At 39.3% G+C, this 12,251-nt stretch overlaps 1 protein-coding gene across 2 annotated transcripts in view; it reads left to right on the forward strand.

Annotated features, from left to right (window-relative positions):
• cacng5a (calcium channel, voltage-dependent, gamma subunit 5a) overlaps window positions 1–12,251 on the forward strand; it is a 45,639-nt gene that overhangs the window by 797 nt on the left and 32,591 nt on the right. The window lies entirely within an intron of this gene.

Below are 12,251 nucleotides of genomic sequence, written 5' to 3' on the forward strand. Positions count from 1 at the left end.
TTCACCATGCAAAGAACCATTTAAGTATGAAAATGCCTCTTTGAGTCTTCATGGTTCTATGTAGAACCATTGTCTTTACCAAAGAACCCTTGGAGTCCCATCTTTTTTAAAAGTGTGAAGAACCATTTCACCATGCAATGAACCATTTACGCATACAAATGGTTCTTTGCATGTTCATGGTTCTATCTAGAACCACTGTATTTACTGAAGAACCCTTAAAGTAGCTTGTTTTAAGAATGTGAAGAACCATTTTGTCATACAAAGACCAATTTAAACATGCAAATGGTTCTTTGAGTGTTCATGGTTCTATATAGAACTCTAAAGAACCCTTGAAAAACTACTATTTCATCATGGCAAATAACCATTTAAACATGCAAATGGTTCCTTAAGTGTTCATGATTCTACATAGAACCATTGTCTTGATGAACCCCTGAACCCCTGATGAACCACCTATTTTAAGAGAGTGAAGAACCATTTAATCTTGCAAGGAACCATTTACACATGCAAATGGTTCTATGAGTGTTCATGGCTCTATGCAGGACCATTTAACAATGAACCCTTTTAAAAAACATAATTTTTAAGAGTATGAAGAACCATTTCACCATTCAAAGAACCATTTAACAATGTCTTTACTAAAGAACCCTTAAAGAACCTCTTTTTGAAGAGTGTAGTGTGCTGATGTTTGTTAGGCAGAGCCTGGAAGAGCTGCGTGTGCCGATGTTGCCTGTTGATTGGACGGAAAGAAACGCTGCATCAATGCAGTCTATGTTAATATAAAGCCTGCATTAATATCTGGTGCTGTAGATGAACTGAATAAAGCGCTGTCCACTCCCATAGAGATTCATCCTCACCTGCAGTGCTGGTGGTTTTCATGTGATTGACCGGTCAGCTCGTGTGCATTCCTTAAATGTGCCTACCTGCACCATTCACATACTGCATGCAGTGATTTCTATATAATTGTTCTGGAAGGCTCCTCTTCTAAGATCCCATTAGTAAGTGTAACCTTTACATCACATGCTGTTATATTACTGCCATTTACTGGACACACTGCTTTGGGTTTGCTTTGATTGCTGTTGATGGAATTAACGGACCTAATCTGAGCACTTGGACATGACTAGTGTGTTAAATAGGTCAATTGTTTTGGTGATACTTCATTTGCTCAGTGTAAATGCTCCGTAGATCGTAGCCTACCTTGAATTTACCTCACAGTACTGTGCAGAAGACCACCTGCCATTTGTTTAATGTTACGTCCGAATGACCATTTAGTACAAGATATATCGGAATGTGTCCTCACATTTTCCAGTATTCCAGTATTCCGCCTTTATTACAGCTTCAGTTCTTTTCAGTTTTTCAAAGAAACCTGCAGGGATGTTTTTCCACATCTCCAAAGCTCAGTCTTAGAAGTTGCATCCTCTCAGGATCCAAACAACTCCACACACATTCAATGATGATGAGGTCTGGACTCTCGGGTGGTCAGGCCACGTCAGCTTCTTTGTTTGATGTTTGTGTCTCCTTTTCTCAGTGTGAGCATCTTGAATAGCTACACATCCTTTCAGACACATAGCACTGAGTTGTCTTTTCACAGTGGAAGGATGGACAGAAACACCTGTGGATGTTTCAGATTTGAAGCAGCTCTCTCTCAAGGATGAAAGCTGAGTGCTGTTTATCTGAAGGGGATAGTAATGGTGGTTTGCAGGTGGTTGTTAGGAATCTCACATTTTGGGGTTTTTGAAACTCCTGCCTTTTTCTTTGACTTTTTTGACATCCTTCCTTATGCGTGTATTGAGTTGCATCCCGTCTTCTCACTTGATGGCTGGAAATGTAATAAATGAACGTTTGAACTTTTGAACAGTTCTGAAAGTGCTAACACTGTGTGTCGGGCATTTTGAGGTGGATGAGTACACTCTCAGAAAATAAGGTAGTAAACTGTGACTGGTGGTACCCCTCTTGTGACTGGGGTGGAACCCTCATAGGTACACTCAGTACCTTTAATCAGGGAACATAATTGTACCATAATCTACTGAAATGATCTTTTCTAAGTTGTGTTGACTCCACACTCCCCGTCTCATCTCCAGGGCTTTATTTTCTTGTTGTGTTTTAAAACATTTGGTTATAAAAAAATACAAATATGCACTTATTAAATAAAACATATTTGAGGTTCACAATTGGACCCACTGTTGTACCTTTACATTGTTGGTAACTTGATGAATGGAAAATGTACCTGCACAGCACCTTTATTTCTAACAGTGTAGTCCTCGAGTTTATCAGCTCAGGGTTGATGTCTCTTTCTTATCTAGAATGATAATGAGCTTGATACGTGTGCAGGTGGGAGGAAACAGTGGCATGTTTGTTCGGCTGGGTGAAAAGCTCTAACTTTACTGACAAAAAAACTTTACTGACATGAGAGGTAAAAGCATGTGTTGTACTGAAAGCTGGCATCATTTGAATCCATCTATATTGTAGAAGTTTATTCAGCACATCTGTTTGGGCAGTTTAACCTCCTCTGGCTAGCCACATAGATGCTGTTAGTAAGTTAATGTGGTGTGAAAACATTGATTCTGGTCCATGGCTTGGTTTTCACCCCATGATACACTAATTCTCCCATATAGTAGAAACAATATAACGTGACAAGGACAATGAAAACCTTCTAACTCAGCAGCGCTGAGGTGTCGATTTCAGCACCATGGATAGCGCCACGGGCTCCTCAGTTCAGTTAGACTCAGCAGTATGTGTGCTTTTCCATGCTGACCAGTTAAGATGCGTAAAGCCCTGCCTATCGATTCTGATTAATTCTCCATCAAGACAAGCATACAGCTTAACTACATGTTTCAGTAGAGTTTGAAACAGGAGCTTTTCTAAGGAGGATAGTGACCAATGGAATGAACCAGCCCTGTATCAAAGTTGTATATTACTAGGGGTGGGCAATATGACAATATGTTTTGGTAAGGGCGATAAATTAGGTCTGGAAGCATTGCAGAGGTTAGCAGGGTTTCTAGAACACTGACCAGTTGCATTCATCATAAAAACTGGACATTTGTACCAGTTGTAGAAAGGCTGTAAACAACAATGAACTAATTAAAGCTGCAAAGTAACAGAGCAGTTTAACTATTTATTTATTTTTCCTGTTTATTTTTAATAAAAGAGGTCAATGTATGTTGAAAACATGGCTAACATTTGAAATGTCACACTATATTGTCTATATATGGAAAGTAAGCTGCAAAAAAACAGCCAATTTGTTGTTTTTGTGATGTTTTGTGAGCTACATACTGGGATAGTGTAGTGGTTAACACCTCTGCCTTCTACACTGTAGACTGGGGTTCAATCCCACCTGGGCAAACACCCTACACTATACCAATAAGAGTCCTTGGGCCAGACTCCTAACACCACCTTGGCCTCCCTGTGTAAAAATGATCAAATTGTAAGTCGCTTTGGATAAGAGCGTCAGCGAAAATGCCGTAAATGTAAATGTATATCCACCTATTCAGCATAACAGTTTAGCCCCACCTACTCATGCTGAAGTTATAAGCCTGGACTGCTTTTTAATGAGGCGCAATGCAGTATGGGTGCTTTTCCATGCTGACCAGTGAAGATGTGTAAAGCCCTGCCTATGGATTCTGGTTGCTTTTGCATGCAGTCCATTAAGATAATGACCACTGGAATAAAGCAGCCCTATATCAAAGTTTGTATATTATTAGGGGCGGGCAATATGATGATATGTTTTGGTAAGTGTTATAAATTATGTTTGTGTTTATTGTTTTTTGTGATGTCACAAAAACTAAAACATCCAATATATCCACCTAGTCAACATGGTAGTTTAGCGCTGCCTACTTATGCTGAAGGTATAAGGAGTCTTTCAGCCTAGACTGCTTTTTAAAGTGGCAAAATACAGGCTAGCCAATCAGAACAGAGCTCATTTACATATACCGCTCCTGAAGGGACAGTAACAAAAACAGCCTGCTTAATTCTAAGGGATAAAGAGAGGCTGTAAAATGAATAATGACTGTTTTATGTCTACTATAACTAGACATCACAGAAAGAGTAAAAGAGAGCGCAGGGTATGTACTCTTCACATTCTTCTTTTCAGTGTAAACTGTAATCCTTTTCAAAACAAGACTTATCTACTAGTAATTCCGAGTGGTGTCAGCTCTGGTGCTCAGCCGCTGGCCCATTAAACAAATCCAATAGTGACTTTCACAGAATTTGCCAGAAGCTCTTCTCATCAGATCCGAAGAGACCCAACGGGAAAATACAGCTCGTATTTTCTCCCTTGTGCTTGCAGCGAGGCGTTTATTCATTTGAAGGGAAGCATTTAGTGTGCCGTAGGGGCTGTCGTCCCCCGTCCTGTGTGCTGAGAGGAAACACACACACACATGACTCAATAACCCTACAGTGCTTTCACACTGATTAGCACTTGGCAGCCACAATAAAATGACATTCGGCCAGTTATTTATTTATTTATTCATTGGCAAGGCTGAGTCGGATGTGACATTCGCACAAGGGCTCTGAGTTTCTTTCCACTAGCGCAGATTGGCATATTGTGATTATAAAGGCCAATCTGGCCTCAAATTAACACGCCACCTTAAATTTCATATGGAGAGATGAAATTTAGCAAAAGGCCAATAAGTGAAATTTTGTATGTGCCAGGTATTAGAAGGGAAATGAGCTCATGTTCTTTGATTTCCACTGGATTTCATTTCTCATTAGTGCTCATTTCAAGTGAATATCCTACTGTTTCTGAAATGACCAGAAGTGGGGAGCTGTTGTGTAAAATGCTGTGCTTGCTGTGAATGTTTTACTTATGTTTGTAAATCTAAGCTTTAGTAACTTGGGATGAGATTATTTGGAATACAGTAATTACACGATATGGCCAAAACTATGTGAACACCTCTCCTAATTTTATTGAGTTTGTGTGTTTCAGTCACACCTATGCAAAATCAAGAACATAGCCATGCAGGATCTATGCACAAAGACTGGTGGATGCCAGAAGAATGTCTACCAGAATGCATAGTGCCAACAGCAAAGTTTGGTTGAGGCAGAATAATGTGCTGGGGCTGTTTTTCAGGGTTACAGTGAAGGGTGATGTTAATGCTACAGCACAGACACATTTCACACTATTATATGCTTCCAACTTTGTGGCAGCAGTTTGGGGGAAGACCCTTTCCTCTTCCAGGAAGACTGTACCCCTGTACGCAAAACAACCTCTATATAGACATGGCTGGACAAATTTGGTGTGGATGAACTCTAGTGGCCTGCATGAATGGGCATCGGTTTCCACAGATACACTCCAACATCTTGTAGAAAGTCCTCTTAGCCGCAAACAGGGGCAAATCCATGTTAATGGCCAAGTTTTGGAATAGGATGTCCAAGAAGCTCATACAGGTGTGATGATCAGGTGTCCATATACTTATTGGTCTGATCTAAACTGATATAGATGGAAAGGTCCTCAATATGCAGTTTGTATGCATCTGCTCACCCAGTGTTTCTGTTTTTATTGGTCAGTGTTTTTGATATTTTAGACATTTTGTAAGAACCAAATAATTTTTGCTGGTATCAGTCTGGTACTGATTGTGGGTATTGTTGTCATTCCTAGTATATATCCGAGGGTCAGTATGATCCCGCAGTTTGCTGGTGTTGAATACATTTGGATGATGAAGTGAGCAGATGCATTGGCAGCAGATGCTTTGGCAGTCTGTGCAGCACTGAAAGACGGACACTGGTGGTTATGAGAGATGACTTTAGCCAAAACATAGTCAGGAATAGTGCAGTACTGGAGAGTTGCCAATGCGCACAGTATCAGCTCCAAACAGAGTTGTGTTCAAGTTCAAGGCAGTTTAATTTAATATCGATGTGTCTGACTGTCACCTTTAGCATCACGATTAGCTCCAAGGAAATCCAAAGTCCTCAGCAAAAGCAAACAGTTGACAATTTAGCATCTGCTGCAGAGGCTTTCCTTCCTGCTTCTGCTGTTTTGCTGTTTTCTGTGCTATCAAACCTGTTATGGGGTAGTTTTTGGGAGTGTAGCTCCTCTCGATATGTGGTATGAACAGTGATTATAAAATGTTTGTCTAATGTCATATTAGACCATTAAACCAGATAATTGATCCACACAGTCAGTATTTTCACTGTTGATGCTGCAAATACTGATTAAATGTGTCTGTGCTGACCAAAGCAGGAGCGCAAAGGAAACAATTGATTTTTATTCATTATTTCTATTATTACTTCCATTTTGCTGTCTTTTTGAACATTTTTCACCATTTTGAACTAAAAAAAAAACAGTCGCTGTAATTTTGGTGCATCCCTAAAGAAAATCAGATCTGTCTTATGGACATTATTTTTCTGTAAAGTAACAGTGAATTGTGAGTGTTTTGCATTAAGCAAGCTCGTCACGTACCTGTCTACACACACACACACACACACACACACATTGCACCTGTTGTATTCACATTCATTCTCTGAGCATTCAGGCTGTAAGGCTGTCACTTAGTATCTTAGCTACTTCAGAAATACTAAACTTATTCATTTTCTGTGTTTTTCTGTATCAGCTGATTGAGCTCTAAATGCAGTTTAAGTAATCATAACTCATAATGTCTCTCTGTGTCTTCTCTGTCTCTTCCCTCCCCTCTCTCTCTCTTTCTTCACTCTCCCTTGAGGTCACTATCTCTATCACTCTCTCTCACTTTCTCTCTCTCTTTTTCTCTCTCTCTCTCATTCTGCAGCTCGTTCTGCAGCTCACTCTGGCCGAGGTTTTTTACTGAATGTGAAAGAGGTCACTTTGTCCACTCAGAGATAAAACAGAAAACACTCATAGCCTTCTTTCATCTGACTGTCGAACCAAAGGGTCTTAAATTGTAGATTTCAATCTTAAGCGTTCTCTCAACGGCTGGCTGACAGGGATGGCTCTGAAGACGCATTGTGCAGGCAGATCAAGCCCATTCTTACAAAGAAAAAGCTTAATTCCATGCCCAGCTTTTTTAGCCAGTTATATGCAGTTTAACTTTCAAATTAAGAGCTGTTCATCATATCATATCATTACAAAGACAAAAACCGTCCAAGTTCTTCCATCAGTTATGTAATGACTTGTTCTGCCTCTAAAACATCTTCTCATGATGACATTAAAGTTGAATTACACTGGTACATTTATGCATAATTAAGTGGTTAAGATGTAAACAAAGTCATTTGGAGTGGTTTGGTGTGAAATCCTCCATTCTGAAAAAGCTTACTGAGTCAGGATTTTTCACAGTGGTGGTGATAGGAACCAGACGTCCACCTCTAAAAGCTCCCTCACAGAAAGTTTATACAGTTTTATGGTAGTTTTGAGAAGGTTTTCACATAAAAATGAAGACTAACAGTTCCCAAGAAAAACATTTTTTTTCTGGATTTATTACAGTTTTGCCATCATCAGCATTATATATAAAACTCAAAAGACACATGTAGATTCACTGGTGGTTTTGGATAGTAAATAAAATGGCTATATTTGTATTATAGTCAAGGCAACCACTACGGTAAGGAAATTTGTAAAAAAAAATTGTGGAATTCAGGGAAAGAACTTGCTGTACATATTTACAGAGGTAGTAAAAAGGTTTACAGGTAAAGAACGAGAGGGTCGGTTTGTGGTATTTGGATCAGTTTTGGACAAGAGGTCTCGTCCTCCTTTAAGGACAGAGTAGAGAGTGGCACTTGTTTATGAACTGAAGGCTGAACTGATGTTCCTGAGACAGAGTGATTCCCCGTGACAGTCATTTCATCCTCTCAGGCAGTGTGTGTTTGTGTGTGTGTGTGTGTTTGTGTGTGTGTGTGTGTGTGTGTGTGTGTGTGTGTGTGTGTGTGTGTGTGTGTGTGTGTGTGTGGTTTTAGGTCAGAAGACTCACTCTGACAGATGCGTGTTAGCAGAGAAAACCTGCGGCACACTAAACACAACAGAGATGCCCAACAGGGGCCTTAGAGCCTGCACTCACATGGGCTAGTTGCCCCCCCCACAATCCTTGCAAGCTATATTTATATATAGTTTAACAATGTCCGCTGTCCATTTAATCTCTTTTATGTTATATATATATACACTGTGTATTATATTTTATATTATATATTATATTATATAAAGATATTATGCTTATATTATTATGAATAAACAAGAACACTTAGTGTCATTCATGCAGAGCACCACTCTTTGTCCCTGTGGTCACTTCCACAACCCAAATCTTCACTTTAGCCAAATCTGTGCTTCACATCTCTCCCTTTATTCGATGCCTTATAATACCTGAATAAAGTACTATTCTGGTGGGATTAGTTTCCCATTGGGGTAATGTAATTTTGCATAAGGACATCTTTAATCTTCACACAGGTTCAGAAATCTTTATATCAAGGACAAAAGTGAAAGTGGCTTCTCAATTTATACATACATTCCAAAAAGGATCCGTATTCAAAACGATTAGCTCTTACAAATAGAACACACGTCCATGCAATTATCTGAATGTATGCAGCATCATTAACCACTCACAGTCAGCGTTAATACATAAAAATCTAACTTCTGCCTGTTTTATTATTTGGGTTCAGACACTTGATAATACCAGCAGATGCTTTTTGAGTGCCTCAAACTATGACACCTCACAGGATATGATGGAATATTGACCAACAGTCAGTCAGCTCAAGATTAATATAACCTGGAGGGATTGTTTGTTTTATAGCATAAAAAAATCACAGAAATTTCATAACATTGGGTTGTTTCTAGAATTTGTTTTATATCATGAAATTAATATAACCTGGGATTATTTCTAGGGTTTTTTTTTTTATTTTAATAGCATGAGATTAATATAACCTTGGATTATGGACTAGTACTTCTTTTATAGCACATGATTCATATAATATGGGATTATTTCTAGGGTTTGTTTCATTGCATTGGATTAATAAAACCTGGGATTATTTCCAGGGTTTCTTGTATAGCATGAAATTAATATAACCTGTGATTATTTCCAGGGTTTGTTTTAAAGCCAGGGATTAAAATAACCTGCAGTGAACTGCAGACTCTTTTATAGCATGGGATTAATATAATCTGGGATTATTTCTAGGGTTTGTTTCTGTAGTAATGTCTTCTGATGTAAGAACGCACAAGGGCAGATTTGACTGGGATTGAAATTTCTGATATAACCTGTCCCAGACCCCCCACTGTTTCACTATGTTTGTCCATTAATGTTGTCATTGATTACATCACATGAATAAATGTACAACTACACACTCATACACACCCACTCATTTTTACACACATGTGCAAACATACAGCAGTGAGCCCTCAGTACTGGCCGCAGCAGTCTTGTTAATCAGGCTCGCCTTAGCAAGCAGGGAACTCAGGAAATGGGTCAGTGGCTCATTCTCCCTCTCCCAGTCTCTCTCTCTCTCAGACAGAAGTAGATGGAGGAGAGCCACAGCAGTGATCTCCGTAAGATGGAACCAGTTACTCCCACTGGAGACTGAACTGTAGTAAACAAAGTCAGCAGTCACTTTCTCCCTTCGCTGCATATGAAAACACAGGCCTAACAAGCACGGCAGTGTCCAGGGCTTTTGATCCCTTGCCAGTTTCCTGGCTGTAGATCAGGCCTGGTCTTGGGCTAAATTGCTGCACCAATGGTAAACATTTTCTTAGTCTAGGTTTAGTCTGGGTCTGGGAGACTGGCCCTAAGAGTAAACATGTGGACCCCAACTTCAATAAGACTCACATCTACAGAACTTGCAGAATAATTTGAGAGTGTAAATATCTGACCTCACAAAGATTCACTAGATTAAGATTATTTAGGAAATGATTCAGTGCATCATGTAATGTTCAATGTCAGGAAAAAAGCAGAAGACATACATTAAACAGGTAATTTCACAGAAGTCTAAACACACACACACATACACACACACACACACACACACACACACACATTTTCTAAGCCGCTTCTCCCTAAGGGTCGTGGGGGGGAGCTGGAGCGGTTATCTTGCGGAAGGCAGGATACACCCTGGACAGGTCGCCAGTCCATCGCAGGGCAGACAGACATACACAGACAGTCACTCACCCACTCACACCTAGGGGCAATGTAACATGTCCAATTGGCCTGACCGCATGTCTTCAGACTGTGGGAGGAAACCGGAGAACCCGGAGGAAACCCATGCAGATACGGGGAGAACATGCAAACTCCAGTCTAAGTCTAAACAACTAAATATAATATCCAGTTCATCTGTATTTAGTGTGTCCATCATTTGTTACAGTTTAGTTGTTATTAGCAGCTAATAGTTAGCATCACCGCACAAAATCTTTTATTTGGGGTCATACACTTGAGGTAGTACAGTACATGTCTGCTCGATTAGGTATTGTTTACAGTTGTTTTATAGCATGGTACTAATATAATATGGGATTATTTCCAAGGCTTTGTTTTATAGCTCAAGATTAGTATAACCTGGGATTAATTCCAAGGCATAGGATTTATATAATCTGAGATTATTGCTAGGGTTTGTTTTATAGCACATGATTAATATAATCTGAGATTATTTCCCAGGTTTGTTTTATAGCATGGGATTAATATGACCTGGGATTATTTTCAGAGTTTAGTTTTAAAGTCAGGTATAAATATAAAACATTATAAGGTATAAAATATTATTTCTAGGGTTTGTTTGGTGCTAGAATGTTTACTAATGTAAGAATGCACAAGGGCAGATTTGAATGGCCTTGAAATCTCAGGGATAGCCTCCCTCAACCCCCCACAGTGCCCCCACCAGGTTTGCTTCCATTGTTTTCAAGACACTCACTTTCAGTTTTTCAAAGAAATCTGCAGCCAGTGGAAAACAAATCACCCAAGACAAAAAACAGTCACTGACTGACACACATTGTTCTTCAAGCTTGATCCTAAACAAACCCCATAGATTCTCCGTTTTTCTATCCCTGGGCCTTTTTCCTTAACATTTCCCCATCCTGGTGCCCTCTTCACTGGGAACCGTGTTCTTTCCATCATTGATGTGGAGAGGGAAACGGGCAGAGCTATGGAGGGCTTGGAGGGTTTTAACTGAAGCTGATGAGGCCATGTTTGTGTTATTGACCTGACAGAGGCAGACTGACCCAGTTTTACGGCCACACAGCTGGAGATGAGCGCCCACGCTGCAGTGGAAGGCAACTGAGCTTTGAGCGCCACTTAAGGCAAATGGGTACAAGCAGTGGTCTAACGTAATGAAGTAGAAATGCATCATTACTGTACATAGAGGGGAATCCCACCAATCTCAATTTCAGTATAATACATTTATTAAGATGTATATGAAGTAATAAAGTAATTTGATGTGATATTCTAAAGAAAAGTACGGAGGCCGATTTAAACATTGTTCACATTGGAGCCAGAACCGTTTAATGCCTCTTAAACCTACACAGTTCACACACAGTTATGAGAAGAAATTACAAATACACTGCAAAAGGTGTAAAATATATTTTAATATCCATTCATGGTTAAGATGTACTGTATATGTGGGACATGGTCCTCAAAGAAAACTTAATTTTTTTGATTTTCCACTAGTTTAACCTTATCAACATTAGATCTAAAAACTCAGAAGACACATGTAGGTTCACTGGTGGTTTAGCATAGCAAAGAAAATGGCTATTTTCACCTGATTTCTGTCACCACCACTGTAGAGAAATAAACTCTGAATGACCGAAATTTAGTCCTTGAGATGTAAACAGTTCAGTTCAGAGTGGTTTCCTGTAAAGTGGTTAATTGTAGAGAAAATTACAGACTCAGATTTTTTTACAGTGGTGATGAAAGCAACAAGGAGTCATCATGTCTACAACACAAATATAGACATTTTATTTACTATCCAAGGCCACCAGTGAACCTAGACCACCAGTAAACCTAGACGTGCCTTCTGAGATTTTATATGTAACTTTGATATTTAAATAGTCACAAATCTGAAAAAATGCGTTTTTCTTAGGGACTATTTTGCCTTACAGTGCCCTGCATGTACCTCTCCTCCATGAGTAGATTAAAATAAATGGATTACAGTACATTCACAAATATATACTGTAGCTATTGATAACTATAGAGGAAGCTATATGTGGTGATACGTGAGGTAATGTTAGCTAGTGATAACTATAGAGGATGATATATCTGATGATATGTGAAGTATTGTTATCTAGTGATAACTATAGAGGAGGCTATGAGGTGATCTGTGGTATAATATTAGGTAGCAATAGCTATGGGGGTTAGCTAAGGGTCTAAAGACCAGCTACATAGCAAATTTAG

The sequence above is a fragment of the Pygocentrus nattereri genome, chromosome 30, assembly GCF_015220715.1.
Source record: "Pygocentrus nattereri isolate fPygNat1 chromosome 30, fPygNat1.pri, whole genome shotgun sequence".
NCBI classification, from domain to species: Eukaryota; Metazoa; Chordata; class Actinopteri; order Characiformes; family Serrasalmidae; genus Pygocentrus; species Pygocentrus nattereri.